Raw genomic sequence first — 13,106 nt, 5'->3', positions numbered from 1 at the left:
AATTAGTGTTTTCTTTAGTTATTGTCCAAATCAGAGTTACTATAGTCCTTTCTGTCACCGGTAATGTAACATGAAGCAAAGAAGGATTGAGGAATGTGGCTGGACGGAATTTCCAGTTAGCTAAACCTACAACGTCATTTTCTTAACATGACATTTGGTTTTAGTAATTTGGCTATTCTATTTCACTTTCAGCTTCCTTCTACACGAATATAAAAGAGTTTCTTCCCTGTTTAGGAAGTTCAGTGACACCATGGGAAAAGTAGGAAATGACATTTCAGCCTCTTGTTTGTTTTGCCAGCCATGTTTAAAGTACTCACTTCTGTTGTCCTGATAAACAGAAAAAAGCCTTATTAAAAGCAGCTGCCTCGTTGATAGTATCTGTCTTCAGGACCTATAGGGACAGGCCTTTCTTCAAGCATTTCCTAGTATCTCTTGTGATACTTGAGATGTCAATTATTTGTCTCATAAATTGGTATAAAGGACAAAGCTTATTGGTTTCTCTAGAGGGGGAAAATGCTTTTTGGTACAAAATATCTCACTCCAGAATTCTTATTCTAGTTCTCACACTGGGATCAAAGAAACAAAGTCACTTTATGGACCATATCTAAACTGTGGACATTTTCCCTAGACATAAGGTTCATACGGTCCAAACCTCTAGAAAGGAAACTGCACTTAGCAGCAACCGGCTCTCCTCCCAGCTCGAGAGAGGTGGGCCTGCAGAGTTCCCCAGCCATTGGGTTTACCATCTAGCTCTGAGAGCACACGGAGTCCCTGTTCACCCTCGAAACCGGCAAGAAACAGGAGAAGACATAGGGAAAACATATTCCCTATGTGCCTGTGCGAGTGTGCAGCCGTGGAGTATTTTGCGGGTAAATGGTCGTATTGGGGCTATAGATGAGTTTTGTACCTCCCACTGTAAGGTGTGAGAATGTCATTGTTAATACTGTTGTATTTAGGTTAACATTGGATTCCATATAAATCAGGCACTGTCCAAAAGATGTTTTAAAATCTTAAATCCAAAACTCTAAAAATACAAAGTCTTAGCCCACTTTTATATTTCTAAAGAGATTCTTAACCCCACACCTATTTCAAAGACTGCTGCTAATTATACTTTTGGGTAACTAGTTAAATTGATTCCAATTTATCTTTGTCTCAGTGAAGTTTTAGAATGGATAGTACAGCATTTTAAAAAATTGGGGTATGAGCATTTCCTAAAGTATGGTAGTCCCTCCTTATAGGAGATAAGTTCCAAAACCCCAGTGGATGCCTGGAATTGCCGATAGTACTGAACCCTACATATGCTATGTTTTGTCCTATACATACATAGCTTTCCACTTTAAGGAAGCACTTTGCGGCTTCTCTTCGGCATATCTGAATGTCGGCATCATTACTCTTGCACTTTGGGGCCATCATTAAGTAAAATAAGGGGGACTTGAACAAAAGCACTGCATTACACAGTTGAGCCAGCTACTAGTTGACTTAACAGGCAGGTAGTGTACAATGTGGATACACTGGACAAGGGGAGGGTTCCTGTCCCGGGTGGAATGGAGCGGGACGGCAGATTTCATCACGCTACTCAGCATGGCACATACTTTAAAACTTAGGAATTGTTTATTTCTGGAATTTTCTATTTAATATTTGCAGACTGTGGTTGACCACTGGCAACTGAAACCGCAGATAAGGGGGCGTCACTGTAAGTGACAAAATATTCTTCACCATTGCTTAGTTAACCCAGTATCTTTGAGTGCCAAAGACGTATGGATTCAGATACTGATTGCCTGCATAGATCTAAATTTTAGTTTTGCGTGCCTGTGTACATGTACAAATTTACAATGGTTTACAGCATATAAGCAGAAAACTTTATGTCTTTTCCTTAGTTTTCAGCGAGCTCACTCTTCTCTGTAGTGCTTTCCAGTAAACTACTTGTAAATCATTAAAATCGTGTGATAGCTGTGATAATAGTTTCTTGACTTCTGAAAAATGATTTGATCAGCCGCATTCAAAACCCAGCATTTTCACAAGTACCATAATTAAAAACACTACACTTTAGTCCACAGGATCTGAGAGTTTCAGAAGAAAGGCTCACATTTTCTAAACTGTGTTTGATATGTGATCCAACCTAGCATTTCAGTCTGTTAGTCACTTACATGACTGAAGTTCGCAAGAATTTATTGCCAAATAAATTGTGACCATAGTACACTGAGAAGTACCTAATTAATATAAAGGGAAATCTCTCAAAATATCTTGTGTTCATTTCATTTAAAGTATATTTGGATCATTTTAAACATATGTAAAAGTAGGTGAAGCTTTAAAAAATCTTCAAGAAAGCATGAACAAATAGAGATTAGCAAATACAAATTCCTTAATATAAAATTAATAGGGAATTAAAGGTTTTCTATAAACCTTTAAAATTTATGCTATAAACATAAGAGTTCAGAAAACATATCTTTTAAGGACTAAATTCTCAAAGCTACATGTTGATGTTTCTGGTCATTTCCATCATTGTCCTTTTTTTGAAATAACAGATTAGTGCTTTGTAACAATAAAACAGAAGAAAGCAACAAGAAAAAGAACAAGCTCTTGGAATGCGGGACTGGGCATCTGTGTAAAGCGATTGGGATTTTGTTAAAACCAAGTTTCCACTCCGGAACCCTACAGGCCTCCCCCTCATGCACCCCACCTGGGCATAAAGGTCCCTGAGTGTGAAGGGAATCTAGTCTACTGAAGATACAGTTCTGAACCAACTCATTTTTGTCCTCATAATTTAGAACATAAAGTTGCTAATAGATTTGATACCACTGATTGATTGTTTGGGGCTTTGACCACACTTTTAAATAGAATCCAAAATAATCCAAGTCAAGTAAGCAAACTTACGTAAAGTCAACGTCGTTTCAGAGTGTCCCCGCCCCAGATAGATTTTAGGGCAGAAATGAGAGGCTGTTGAGTGATTTCACGCAGAACTCTTTTTGGAAAAGCTGTCCTGGAATGGATGAATTCTTCAGCATGCATTTCAAATAGGGGAGGGGGGATTAGGTTTATTTTAGTTTTAAAAATTTGGAAGTGAAAGGGGGGGTTGTGACAGTTCTCCAGCTTTTGACATAAAAGTTGTCTTTGGAATTGTTTTCTTTATCAAGTGTAAGGATTCACATCAGAATGGCCAACTTTACACGGGTTTCTGTGTTCCCTGGTGCTGCTCCCAACCTGAACTCAAGCAGTTGCCATACCCATGGAGGCGAGAGCACGCAGGGTGAATGTAGTCACGTGACTTTATAAGTGAACAAAGTGTTTTCCACGGTGAGGCCTTCAGTATTTGGCTGAATGCAGAGTGTGTTGAAGTGGTAAGTTGGTGATAAGTTTTTCGTCACTAACCTTGTTTGCACTTTTGTACACCACTGCTTGCACTAGCAACTTAGTGTGAATTTTAACAATGGTTTTACAGTGTGTACAGATTGTTAAGCATAATTTATATAAAGACGTTTCTGTTTACCTTTATGTATTTTATAAAGAACTACAATAGATGGTTAAATGTTCTTGAATTGTGTTTGTATGTTATTTTTATTGTATTATCTCTTCACCCCCCATGAATTTGAGTTGTCAGGAATAGAAAAATAAAATGCTAACCTGGTCTTTGAAAAACTCTCGCATCGAGTTCCATTTTTATCATCCAATTGTAATTTTCATTTTGCTCATTAGAAATTTCTTGGACTTTGAAATTTTGAAGGAAATAGCCTTTCCCTTTGTATAATGATTCCAAGGAAACTTTGCTTAAGTACTAAGTCCCAATTTGCCTTGCAAGACTGAAAACTATTGGGTACACTAAAGTAGGACTTACGTAATGCTGACTCCGGTGAAATGTGAAAAATATGGCAACCAGTGGGCTTTAGCTACATCAAGGTTCCCTAACTTTAGTATGCATGAGAATCTCCTGGAGAGCTTTAAAACACACACACACAAAAATCCCACCAAAGTTGTGATTCAGTAGAGCTGGGTGGAAGTGGAGGGCAGAAATCTTAATCAAACAAGCTCTCAGGTTTTCTGATGCCAGAGTGTGTGGATTTTTCATTTAGGAGAAACAGTGATAGGACAATACTAAATAGTGATATCACTAAATCATTGGCCAATCAGTGAAGAAAGAAATCATTGTGGTAATGATTATCAAAAGCTACTTTTGAGACTTAAATCCAAATATAAAACCTTTTACAGCCATCCCTGTAGCCTTCCCTGTTAACTTATGGTGCAGAGTGACGACAAGCTTTGTGCTAGTTCTTTTAACATAACCAATCATTCTATTCAAATAGAGATTTACCTATGGACTCAAGTTAATTGTTGAATTGAAACCAAGAAGTAGATAGAAATAGTAACTGCACTGAGGGGACAAATGCTAAGAAAATAAAGTCCAGTTTATTTAACTCATTTTCCTGAATTTAGCTGCATAATCTTTAACTAGACTATCTGATATTTGTTCCAAAGGTACAATGTAAATGTCAGCCCCAATAGAGTATAGAAAGCACCTTGTTGGGAACGGTAACTTCCTAAGAAACAATATAAATGAAGCTGTCACGCAGAGACTCTAGTCCCACTTCCTGCACAAGAACGCAGGATATGGTGAGGCCAAAAAGGAACACCCACGGAGCCATAGCTATGGGAGTCACCACTATATTCTCGCTGGCAGCTGGGTTGGAGATACAGGGAGCAAACATCCACCAGTACCCCGACAAGGGGTCTTCCTGCACCCCAGTCTCACTGGTGGCCAGGTGAGACACAGGAAGTAGGATCCCCACTATCCGCAATCTGCCATCTACTTTTCTGCCTGCCAACCAGCCAACCAACCAATCAACCAACGCAGCCGCAGCAGTTATATCAGTGGCTAATTAGCTAACTGGTTACAGCTGATGGCCAACCAGTGACAGCTGATGGCCATCTACTACCTGAGCCAGCACCTTTCCACGTGAGGCCAAGAGCCTGGAAACTGCTCTCTGGAACTCTGTCCCCACAAAGTCCTTTGGGAACAGCTTAGAAACCTGATGATTAAAGACAAAAGTCCTAAAACAAAACAAAGTGCCTAAAACATTAGGCCCTGTGCCTTACACAGGTTCAACTGGGGATCCATAATTGACAAAAGTCAGGGCCTATATTTACAAAGCCACTTAACTCAATTTATTTAAAATTAGACACCAAGGCTCAATAACTTTCTGGTGATTATTTAGTAAACAAAGTAAGCCTTGCTTTGGAATGTGGAATTTGGGACATTATGGCAAACAATTGAAGTTGCTTAATTACAGTCACTGTGACGTCAGTGATGGCAATATGCCACTACTGACAGGCTGGTAATGTTGCAAAAAAGGAATTGAAGAGCTTTCTTCTTTGACCAAATTGAAAGGGCTTGGGGTTAATGGATAACAAATGCATTTCTCCAGTCAAAAACCTGAGCGTGTGGCCTGTTTCAGGGCTGTTGAAAGTAAATAATTTGAGGTGAGAGATACGGTTGGACAGGAAGAGAAACACTTGGGGGGCAAAAATGGAAATTTTTGTTCTCAGCTTTCTTCAGCTAAAAGGAACTGAAGGCAAAATTTCACAGTGGAATTGTTAGTCCCACCTTCATCCGGGATTAGCAAAATCTCAGAAACTAGAGAGATTACAAACATTACCAAATTCCAGGACCATTTTTAGGTTTCTCTCCTACCAAGGATTTGGGTTGAAGTCTCTTTAGACCCACCTCCTAGTTGGGAAGCCACGCCAGATTGATTGCTCTCTGGAGAAAAGCAAGTTGACTTTCCTCCTTTCTAGGAAGTTTAGTTTTGAGACCTGAATGGCCAAGAGCCCCTGTCGTGCTGGGCGGCCTGCGGAGTCTCTGCTCCCACTCCCCACACAAGAATGCAGGATATGGTGAGACCAAAAAGGAACACCCACGGAGCCATAGGTAGGGGAGTCATACCACTATATTCTTTCTGGCGGCACTATACTCTCACTGGAGGCTGGATCCACACTGTCCGCAAACTGCCATCCGCGCTTGCCAGCTGAGCCACCATCTTCTTGCTAGCCCCCATTCTTTCTCTTTGCTAGCCTAGCCACAGCAGTTATATTAGTGGCCATTGGCTCACTGGTTACAGCTGACGGCCAACTAGCCACAGCTGATGGCCATGCAATCACAGTTAATGGCCATTTACTACCTGAGCCAGCACCTGTCTATGTGAGGCTGAGAGCCTGGGACTGCTTTTTGGGGTTTGGCCCCATACTCCACCCCTACAGGCTCTCGCCTCACAATCTACGCGACAAGCATCTTCCGCGAGGGGCCCTGTGCGAGGAGCCTGGGGGTGAATGCAATATCCTGGACACAGCCAGGCTCTCTGGGCACAGCTAGGGTTTCTCAGGGCACCACCAGTACTTCTGGGCACGGCCAGACTTCCTGGGCTTCTTAGGGTACCACCATTCTCCCCGGACACCGCCAGGGTTTCTCAGGGCACCACCAGTGCTTCTGGGCACGGCCAGATTTCCTGGGCTTCTTAGGGTACCACTAGTTTCCCCAGGCACAGCTAGGATTTCTCAGGGCACTGCCACTCTCTCTGGGAACAGCCCGACTTCCTGGGCACAGCCAGGGCATCTCAGGGCTCAGCCAGACTTCCTGGACTCAGCCAGGGCTCTCAAGGCACTGCCACTCTCTGTGGGCACAGCCACACTTCCTGGGCTCAGCCAGGGCTCTCAGGGCACTGCCACTCTCTCTGGGCCTCTCAGGGTACCCTGCTGGAACAACAGCGACTCACAATCAAGGTGCTTACATATTCTCAATGGCGGCCAGTCAAGACACAAAAGCAAATATCGCCCAGTTCCACTACATGGTGGTATGTTCCCAAACAGTCAAGTTGTCCATTAAATTAGGGATGGAAGGCAATTCCCCATAGTCCATTGTCATTCGCCAGGGCTGTCCTGGGGGTGAGGGACAACTGTGACCTCACCCTCATCTCCCGTGGAGGACTCAGCAAGCCTTTCCTCCTGGGACAAGTCCTGCATCTGGGCTGCCTGAGCAGGAACTTCCCGGCCCACAGGGCCACAACAAACTTTGCTTTCTCCGGCCTGTGCTGGTTGGGGAACCGTCCACATTTTTCCACCTCTCCAAGGGGCTCCATCTCTCCAGCAGTGGCATGCCTTCTCCTGTGCTGGTGGGAGAACCGTCCACATCCTCCCACCCCTCCACGGTGGTCCAGCTCTCCGGCAGCTGCTCCTCCTGGTCTTCCAGAGTGTCATGCGGGGGACCCTGCTCGCTGCGCCATTTGTCGTGCTGGGAGGCCTGTGGGGTCTCTGCTCCTGCTCCCCATACAAGAACGCAGGATATGGTGAGGCCAAAAAGGAACACCCACGGAGCCATAGGTAGGGGAGTCATACCACTACGGTCTCACTGGAGGCTGGGTTCACTGGACGTGCGACCTGCTGTCCGTTTTGTCTGCAACCCACCGACGACTCTCTTCCACTCTCCTCCGCTCTCCTTCGTAGCCGCAGCAGTTATATTAGTGGCCAATGGCTCAATGGCTACAGCTGACAGCTAATCAGCCACAACTGATGGCTATCTACTACCCGAGCCAGCACCCCTTCACGTGAGGCCGAGAGCCTGTAAACTACTTTCTGGGGCTCTGCCCCCACAGCCCCTCTTCGCGTAAGAGGCGGAACCAGAGAGTGCTAGCCTTGTTCTGGACACCAGGGAGGCCAAACACGTAGGAGCCTGTTTGTAACTAGGGGCTCCGTTGCACTGGGACACAGCTCTGCCAGCTCCTGAAGGAAATTGCAATGCTGCTTTCTTTCCTGACTGCCTGGTAGCAGATGGCAGGGGCACAAAACTATTTTGAGAATAGTCAGAGTTTTTCTCCACCCCAGCTTCTATTTGGGGCCAGGCTCAGAATCATCAGTCCTGTGACAATGGGGCCGCTTTGGATTCTCTGGGGCCTCAGCTGCCTTCCTCCTTGGAGAAGCAGTGCCCCGATGCCTCTGATTACCTGACGACAGGATGGCCTTTGCCTGTAACTCCATGTGTCGGTGCTGGGCTGGGAAAAATGGGGGAAAAGTTCCTACTCACCAGGTTCTCTCTTTTTTTCTCTCTCTCACACACAGAGCCACACACGGGAAACCATTAGCTATCACCAGGCATTTACCGAGCACTGTGCTGGTGTTGGATTCAGGTCTGGGTGCTTGCCCTCACTTTCTGCCTGCCTCTCCTTCAGTTAGTCAGCAGGTATTTCCTGAACACTTGCCTGCTGGCGGCTGCCACTGCATAATGAAAAATGGGGAGAGACCTGCCAAAGGAAGCATGGACGGCAAAAAGAAAAGGCCCCCGAACACTACTGAGGAGGTTTCTAGAAAGGGCGCAGCAGAGCTGAACCTTAAAGGAGTACAAACTGGTTAAGACAAGAAGTGATAGAGGATATTCCAAGCAGACAGAACAGCAAAGACAGAAAAGGGCCCAGTGTGATTTGGCGGCCGGTAGAGTTATTGCCTGAATAGGTACTGTGTGGAGAGTGTTAGAAGGAGGCAAGAGCGGAGGGAAAGCCGGGAGAGTATGCGGCCCAAAGTGAAGAGGAAGCAGGAGAGCAGGGCTGCTCTTTTCCCACCTTTCCACCGGTTTCTCATCTGTAATGATAAGTAGATTATCGCCAATTTCAAAACCAACATTTTATGACACATGACCATGTTTTCCAAGCCAAGGTAAAAGCCAGAATAGCCCGCTCCTGAGGCCATCAGATCAGGACATGCTATTTGAAGTTGGGACCATCTGCGTAGACATGTGTTCTCGAAATGCCACAGTGACCATTGAGCATGTGCACCAGAATGTGGGGCACTGAGAGTGGGAATGACAAAAAAAAAAAAGAAAAGAAAAATTCTGAGATGTCCTAAATTAAATTACAGCAGGCCGGAGGGTGAAACATACAGAGGAGAGAGGTTAATCAGTTAAGAACTGCAGGGTAGAACCAACCAAAGACTAACATTCTTGAGTGTATGTTGGAACTTTGAATTAACTTCCAGGTGGCTAATTCCGAGAGTATTGGGGAAAAAAATAGCCTGAGTAGCCAACCACCAGGTGCCACAGACCACCAAGTGCCATACAGACCACCAGGCACCTCCAATCTTGCTACACATGACCTTTCGGGACCGTTGCCCACAACTAATCCTAAAGAGCAAAGACTCCCTGACGGACTCAGCACCTATCCCAGAATAGCCCCACTTCACCTTCTCCCATCCCCGTTATCTACAACGTACATCGATTCTTTCAAAACAACTTACCTCTTTCTCCCCCAAAACTGGATGCGTAAAGGAGCCTATCAACTCAGGACAGCGGGCGTGGTGTCGTCTCCACCTAGCCCTGCTGCTGGCTAGCGTATAGCTTAATAAACCCTTTCTTTTAGAAAAGCTTTCAGCTGTGAAAGCGTTTTTTTGTTTGTTTGTTTAACAGGAATGATGCTGGTTTGGGGTAAAACTAAAACACATGCTGAAGCTATTGAAACAGCAGGTATTGCCAACCTACAAAGCACGCGGCTGAGGCCTGGGGTGGGGGCTCTCTGGGATACCACTTGGCCGGGGGAGAGCTGAGACAGCAGCTGTCCCCTCTCTGACCCTCCTCTCCACAAATCTCTGACCGGGGACTGGCTCTGCCTGAACAGTGTGGAGATCTGGTGGTCCCATCCATCAAGCAGTAAAAGCATAATCAAAATAGATGGGTGGAACACCCTGTATTCCAATCCCCTAGGAAAGTACTGAACTTGAACAGTCAGGTGGGCAGGGTATCGTAAGCATCACGTAGCCCAAGGGCTACCCAGCAAACAGTGGACTGGACTGGACTGGACTCTGTGGCCCCAGGGCTCAGGAGGACCTGTGAATAGAAAAGTCAAGTTTCAAGGAGAAAATTGCAGTTGAATTTAAGTTCGGCCTTTTTAAACACAGATGGTCTAGCACTGGGTTGCTTTCGAAATGACAGGCTCTCTGTCACTAGGATTCAGAGGCCGTCCTAGAGAAGGTGATTGGGCACCAGCTTTCACACCTCGCATCTCCTCACCCCCACCCAGTCCCTGAGGAACCATGATTGACGATGCAGGCCGGTGCCAGTCCCACACCCTTTCTCAACTAGAAGGAAGTGCTCCTGGAGGGGACAGGGCTCCCTAAGATTTGAGCATCCCCTCCAATTCCTGATGCCTCTACAGGGCACACTGCTCCCCCTTTGACATGAGCCCGTTTGTGAGTCTTACATTGGATGAGGCAGCGGTCAGGCCCCCACCAGACCTCCTTGCCAAGCCTCCTAGGCTGCCTTCGGTGAGCTAATGGGCATGAATATTAAGCCAAGCACCTGTCACCAGAAGCAGGCAGTCACCCAGATCCCCAAAACAGCAGTTCAGAATATCCTCCGGGGAAGGTTGATTTTGCTGAGTCACTTTTCCCCTTTGGCGTCTGCTGCAAATCCGCCTGCTCTTCCCAGTTTCACGTTGATCACAACATTCAGTCTCGAGAGATGGAAAGTTCCTTCTTTGCAAAAGGGGGTCGGGTGGGGGACAGGAGGGATGTCCTCTTCAACTATCCCCTGGCTCTTGGGTTACAAGGTTACAGGTGCACAGGATGGCCACCAAGGAACCTAGAATGCTGGGAAGGTGGGTGTTTCTCAGGCCCAGGCCACTGACTGTTACAAGTGTCACATGAGCTGCTTCCCTGATGAGTGCCAGCTGTTTACAACCAGCCCCTATTCCAGCCGGACCTGGGCAGCTGCAGGTGGCCAGTCCCTGCCTTGACCTCAGACCCCAGTTGTCCTGGTTGGGCACAGGGAGGCACATGAGAACTTGTAAACAACGGGGCTTTGCCAGATCAGATTCCAGGAAGTGAGAGTAAATAGATATCTCTGGCCTCTTGCTTCTGGTCAGTCTGCCTGCATTTGGACCTCTCTGCCTAAACCTTCACTTCCCCCCTCCTCTAACGCCTCCAGTGACTCCTGATTTTGCCCACCTCACATCCATGCCCACTGTGTGCCTCTCAGCCGTCCTGCATGATGGGCCCAACAGACATTCTCATCCTCATTTAACAAATGAGGAAACTGAGGCCCAGAAAACAGGTCGCTAATTCTCCATTAGTACCCCAAGGCCCACATGATTCCATTTCTAGTCATTTTCTCCTTCATGGTGCATTCACGGATGAATTCTCTGGTCCTGAATGGCCACAGGTAGCTAATATCAGCTGAGGATGGAAGGAGAATAAGGGGCTCACCCACTGAACACAAACCTCTAGACCTGGGATTGCTGTTGTCTGGAACACAGAGGCCCCCAGCCCTGCCAGTGAGGCGTAGTCCCCATTCCCAAGTCTGGAGGCCAGATGTCTCACTTTCCTTCCACTGCCTCCAGGCCCTGCTCCATGCTTATCCCTGTCACTGTCCCAGCCAGACCTGGTGTCCATCCCATGGTCACACCCAAGGTTACTGCTATGTGCCTACTGCCCCCCTCACCCGCTGACGGAGGAACCAGCAGCCAGTCTCATTCTGATTGGGTGAAGGCCCCAAGCTAAGTGGATAAAGCTTCTTCCTTCTCTCGCTCTGCTCAAGTCCAGTCTGGAGGCCCCGCTAGTCCCATCTGCCAGCCAGCTCCACCTCACCCCGCTGGCCTTAAGTTAAGGATGTCAGCAGGCTCTCACTCGGCGCTCACTCCTCTGACCAAAGACCCTCCCCCTGGGACCTGGTCTTTAGAGATCACAGTATCCCCAACTTCTTTTCCCATTGTACAGATGGGAAAATTGAGGTACATCAAATCAATGGCTGAAATAAAACTTGAACCCTGGTCTCCTCACTCCTGGGTTAGCCATATTTCCTTACAACCTTGGGGTGGGGGGGGGGGTGGAGTGTGTGTTTAACAATAATCAAAAGAAGCCTGAGTTTGAGTTTGAGTTGGGAGACGTAGGGGAGTCCTGGGCACCCCAGGACTGGCAGAGGCCCAAAGTGAACTCTATTTTTTTATTAATGTTTTAGAATGACTTCTTTTTGTTTAACATTATGTTTGTTGTTGCAACAAAGCAGTTGTATGTCATTGAAAGTAGCAGGGATTTTTTTCCTGTATAGTATTCTTTTTTTTTAATTGTGGCAGAAAAATACGAAACATAAAAGTTACCCTCCCAACAACTTCCAAGCACAATACTGTCAACAACAAGCACACTGAACCCCGCATCCTGCCTTGGCACCCACAGAATAACTTGCATCTCCTCTGCCCCTTGCCCCTGGCAACCACCACTCTCCTTCCTGTTTCTATGAGTTTGGCTACTTAGGTACCTCAGATAAGTAAAGTGCGTAGTATGTGTGCTTTTGTGACTGGTTTATTTCACGGAAGCTAATGTCCTCAAGCTTCATCCATGTTGTCACATGTGTCAGAATTTCCTTCCTTGTCAAGACTAAGTGTGTTCTACTGTATGCATTTACCACATCGTCTTTATCCATCCATCCATCCGTCAATGGACACTTGGGTTGCTTCCACCTCTTGGCTGTAGTGAATAGTGCTACAACCAACGTGAACTCTCTAGATGCTGACCTGAGTCAGCAAATAAATGGGCTGTGGGCCTTGAAGAGCTCTAGGGAGCAGGATCCCTTCCAGGGCGCCTCTGAGTTCTAGTTAGCCTTGGATTGGGGTGCGAGATGCAATGGGAGCCATAGCACAGTAAGATGGGGCGGGCTGGGTTCTGTCTGTCCTGGCCACTGGCTATAGCCCCCTTTCCTTTGCTCTCGTCCTGCAAGGGTGAGCATTTTGGCGTTATGGGGACAGTCTTGGATCTCTTACAGTTTGTACACAACTCACTCGCCAGCATGAACCCTGTGCTTGGGACACAGTGTAGTGGAGGAGGCAAAGCCTCCCGCTAGAATTGCCAGGTAAAATTCAGGACGCGATATTTGCAACATATTTATGAGAAGGCATTATTTGTTGTTGGTCTGAAATTCTAATTTCACTGTATGTCCTGTATTTTTATTTGCTAAATTTGGCAACCCTACCACCTAACCCCCTGAAGGTCTGTCTCCCTCACCAGCCAGCACTAGGGCCTCTGCATCCTGACCCAGGATTCCTCAGAATGGATGGTATGGATGCTTCTGAACTCCAGCCCTGGCTTGG

Source organism: Rhinolophus sinicus, linkage group LG10 (assembly GCF_036562045.2).
Source record: "Rhinolophus sinicus isolate RSC01 linkage group LG10, ASM3656204v1, whole genome shotgun sequence".
NCBI classification, from domain to species: Eukaryota; Metazoa; Chordata; class Mammalia; order Chiroptera; family Rhinolophidae; genus Rhinolophus; species Rhinolophus sinicus.
The sequence above is the reverse complement of the archived record's forward strand: the minus strand, read 5'-3'. Positions refer to the sequence as shown.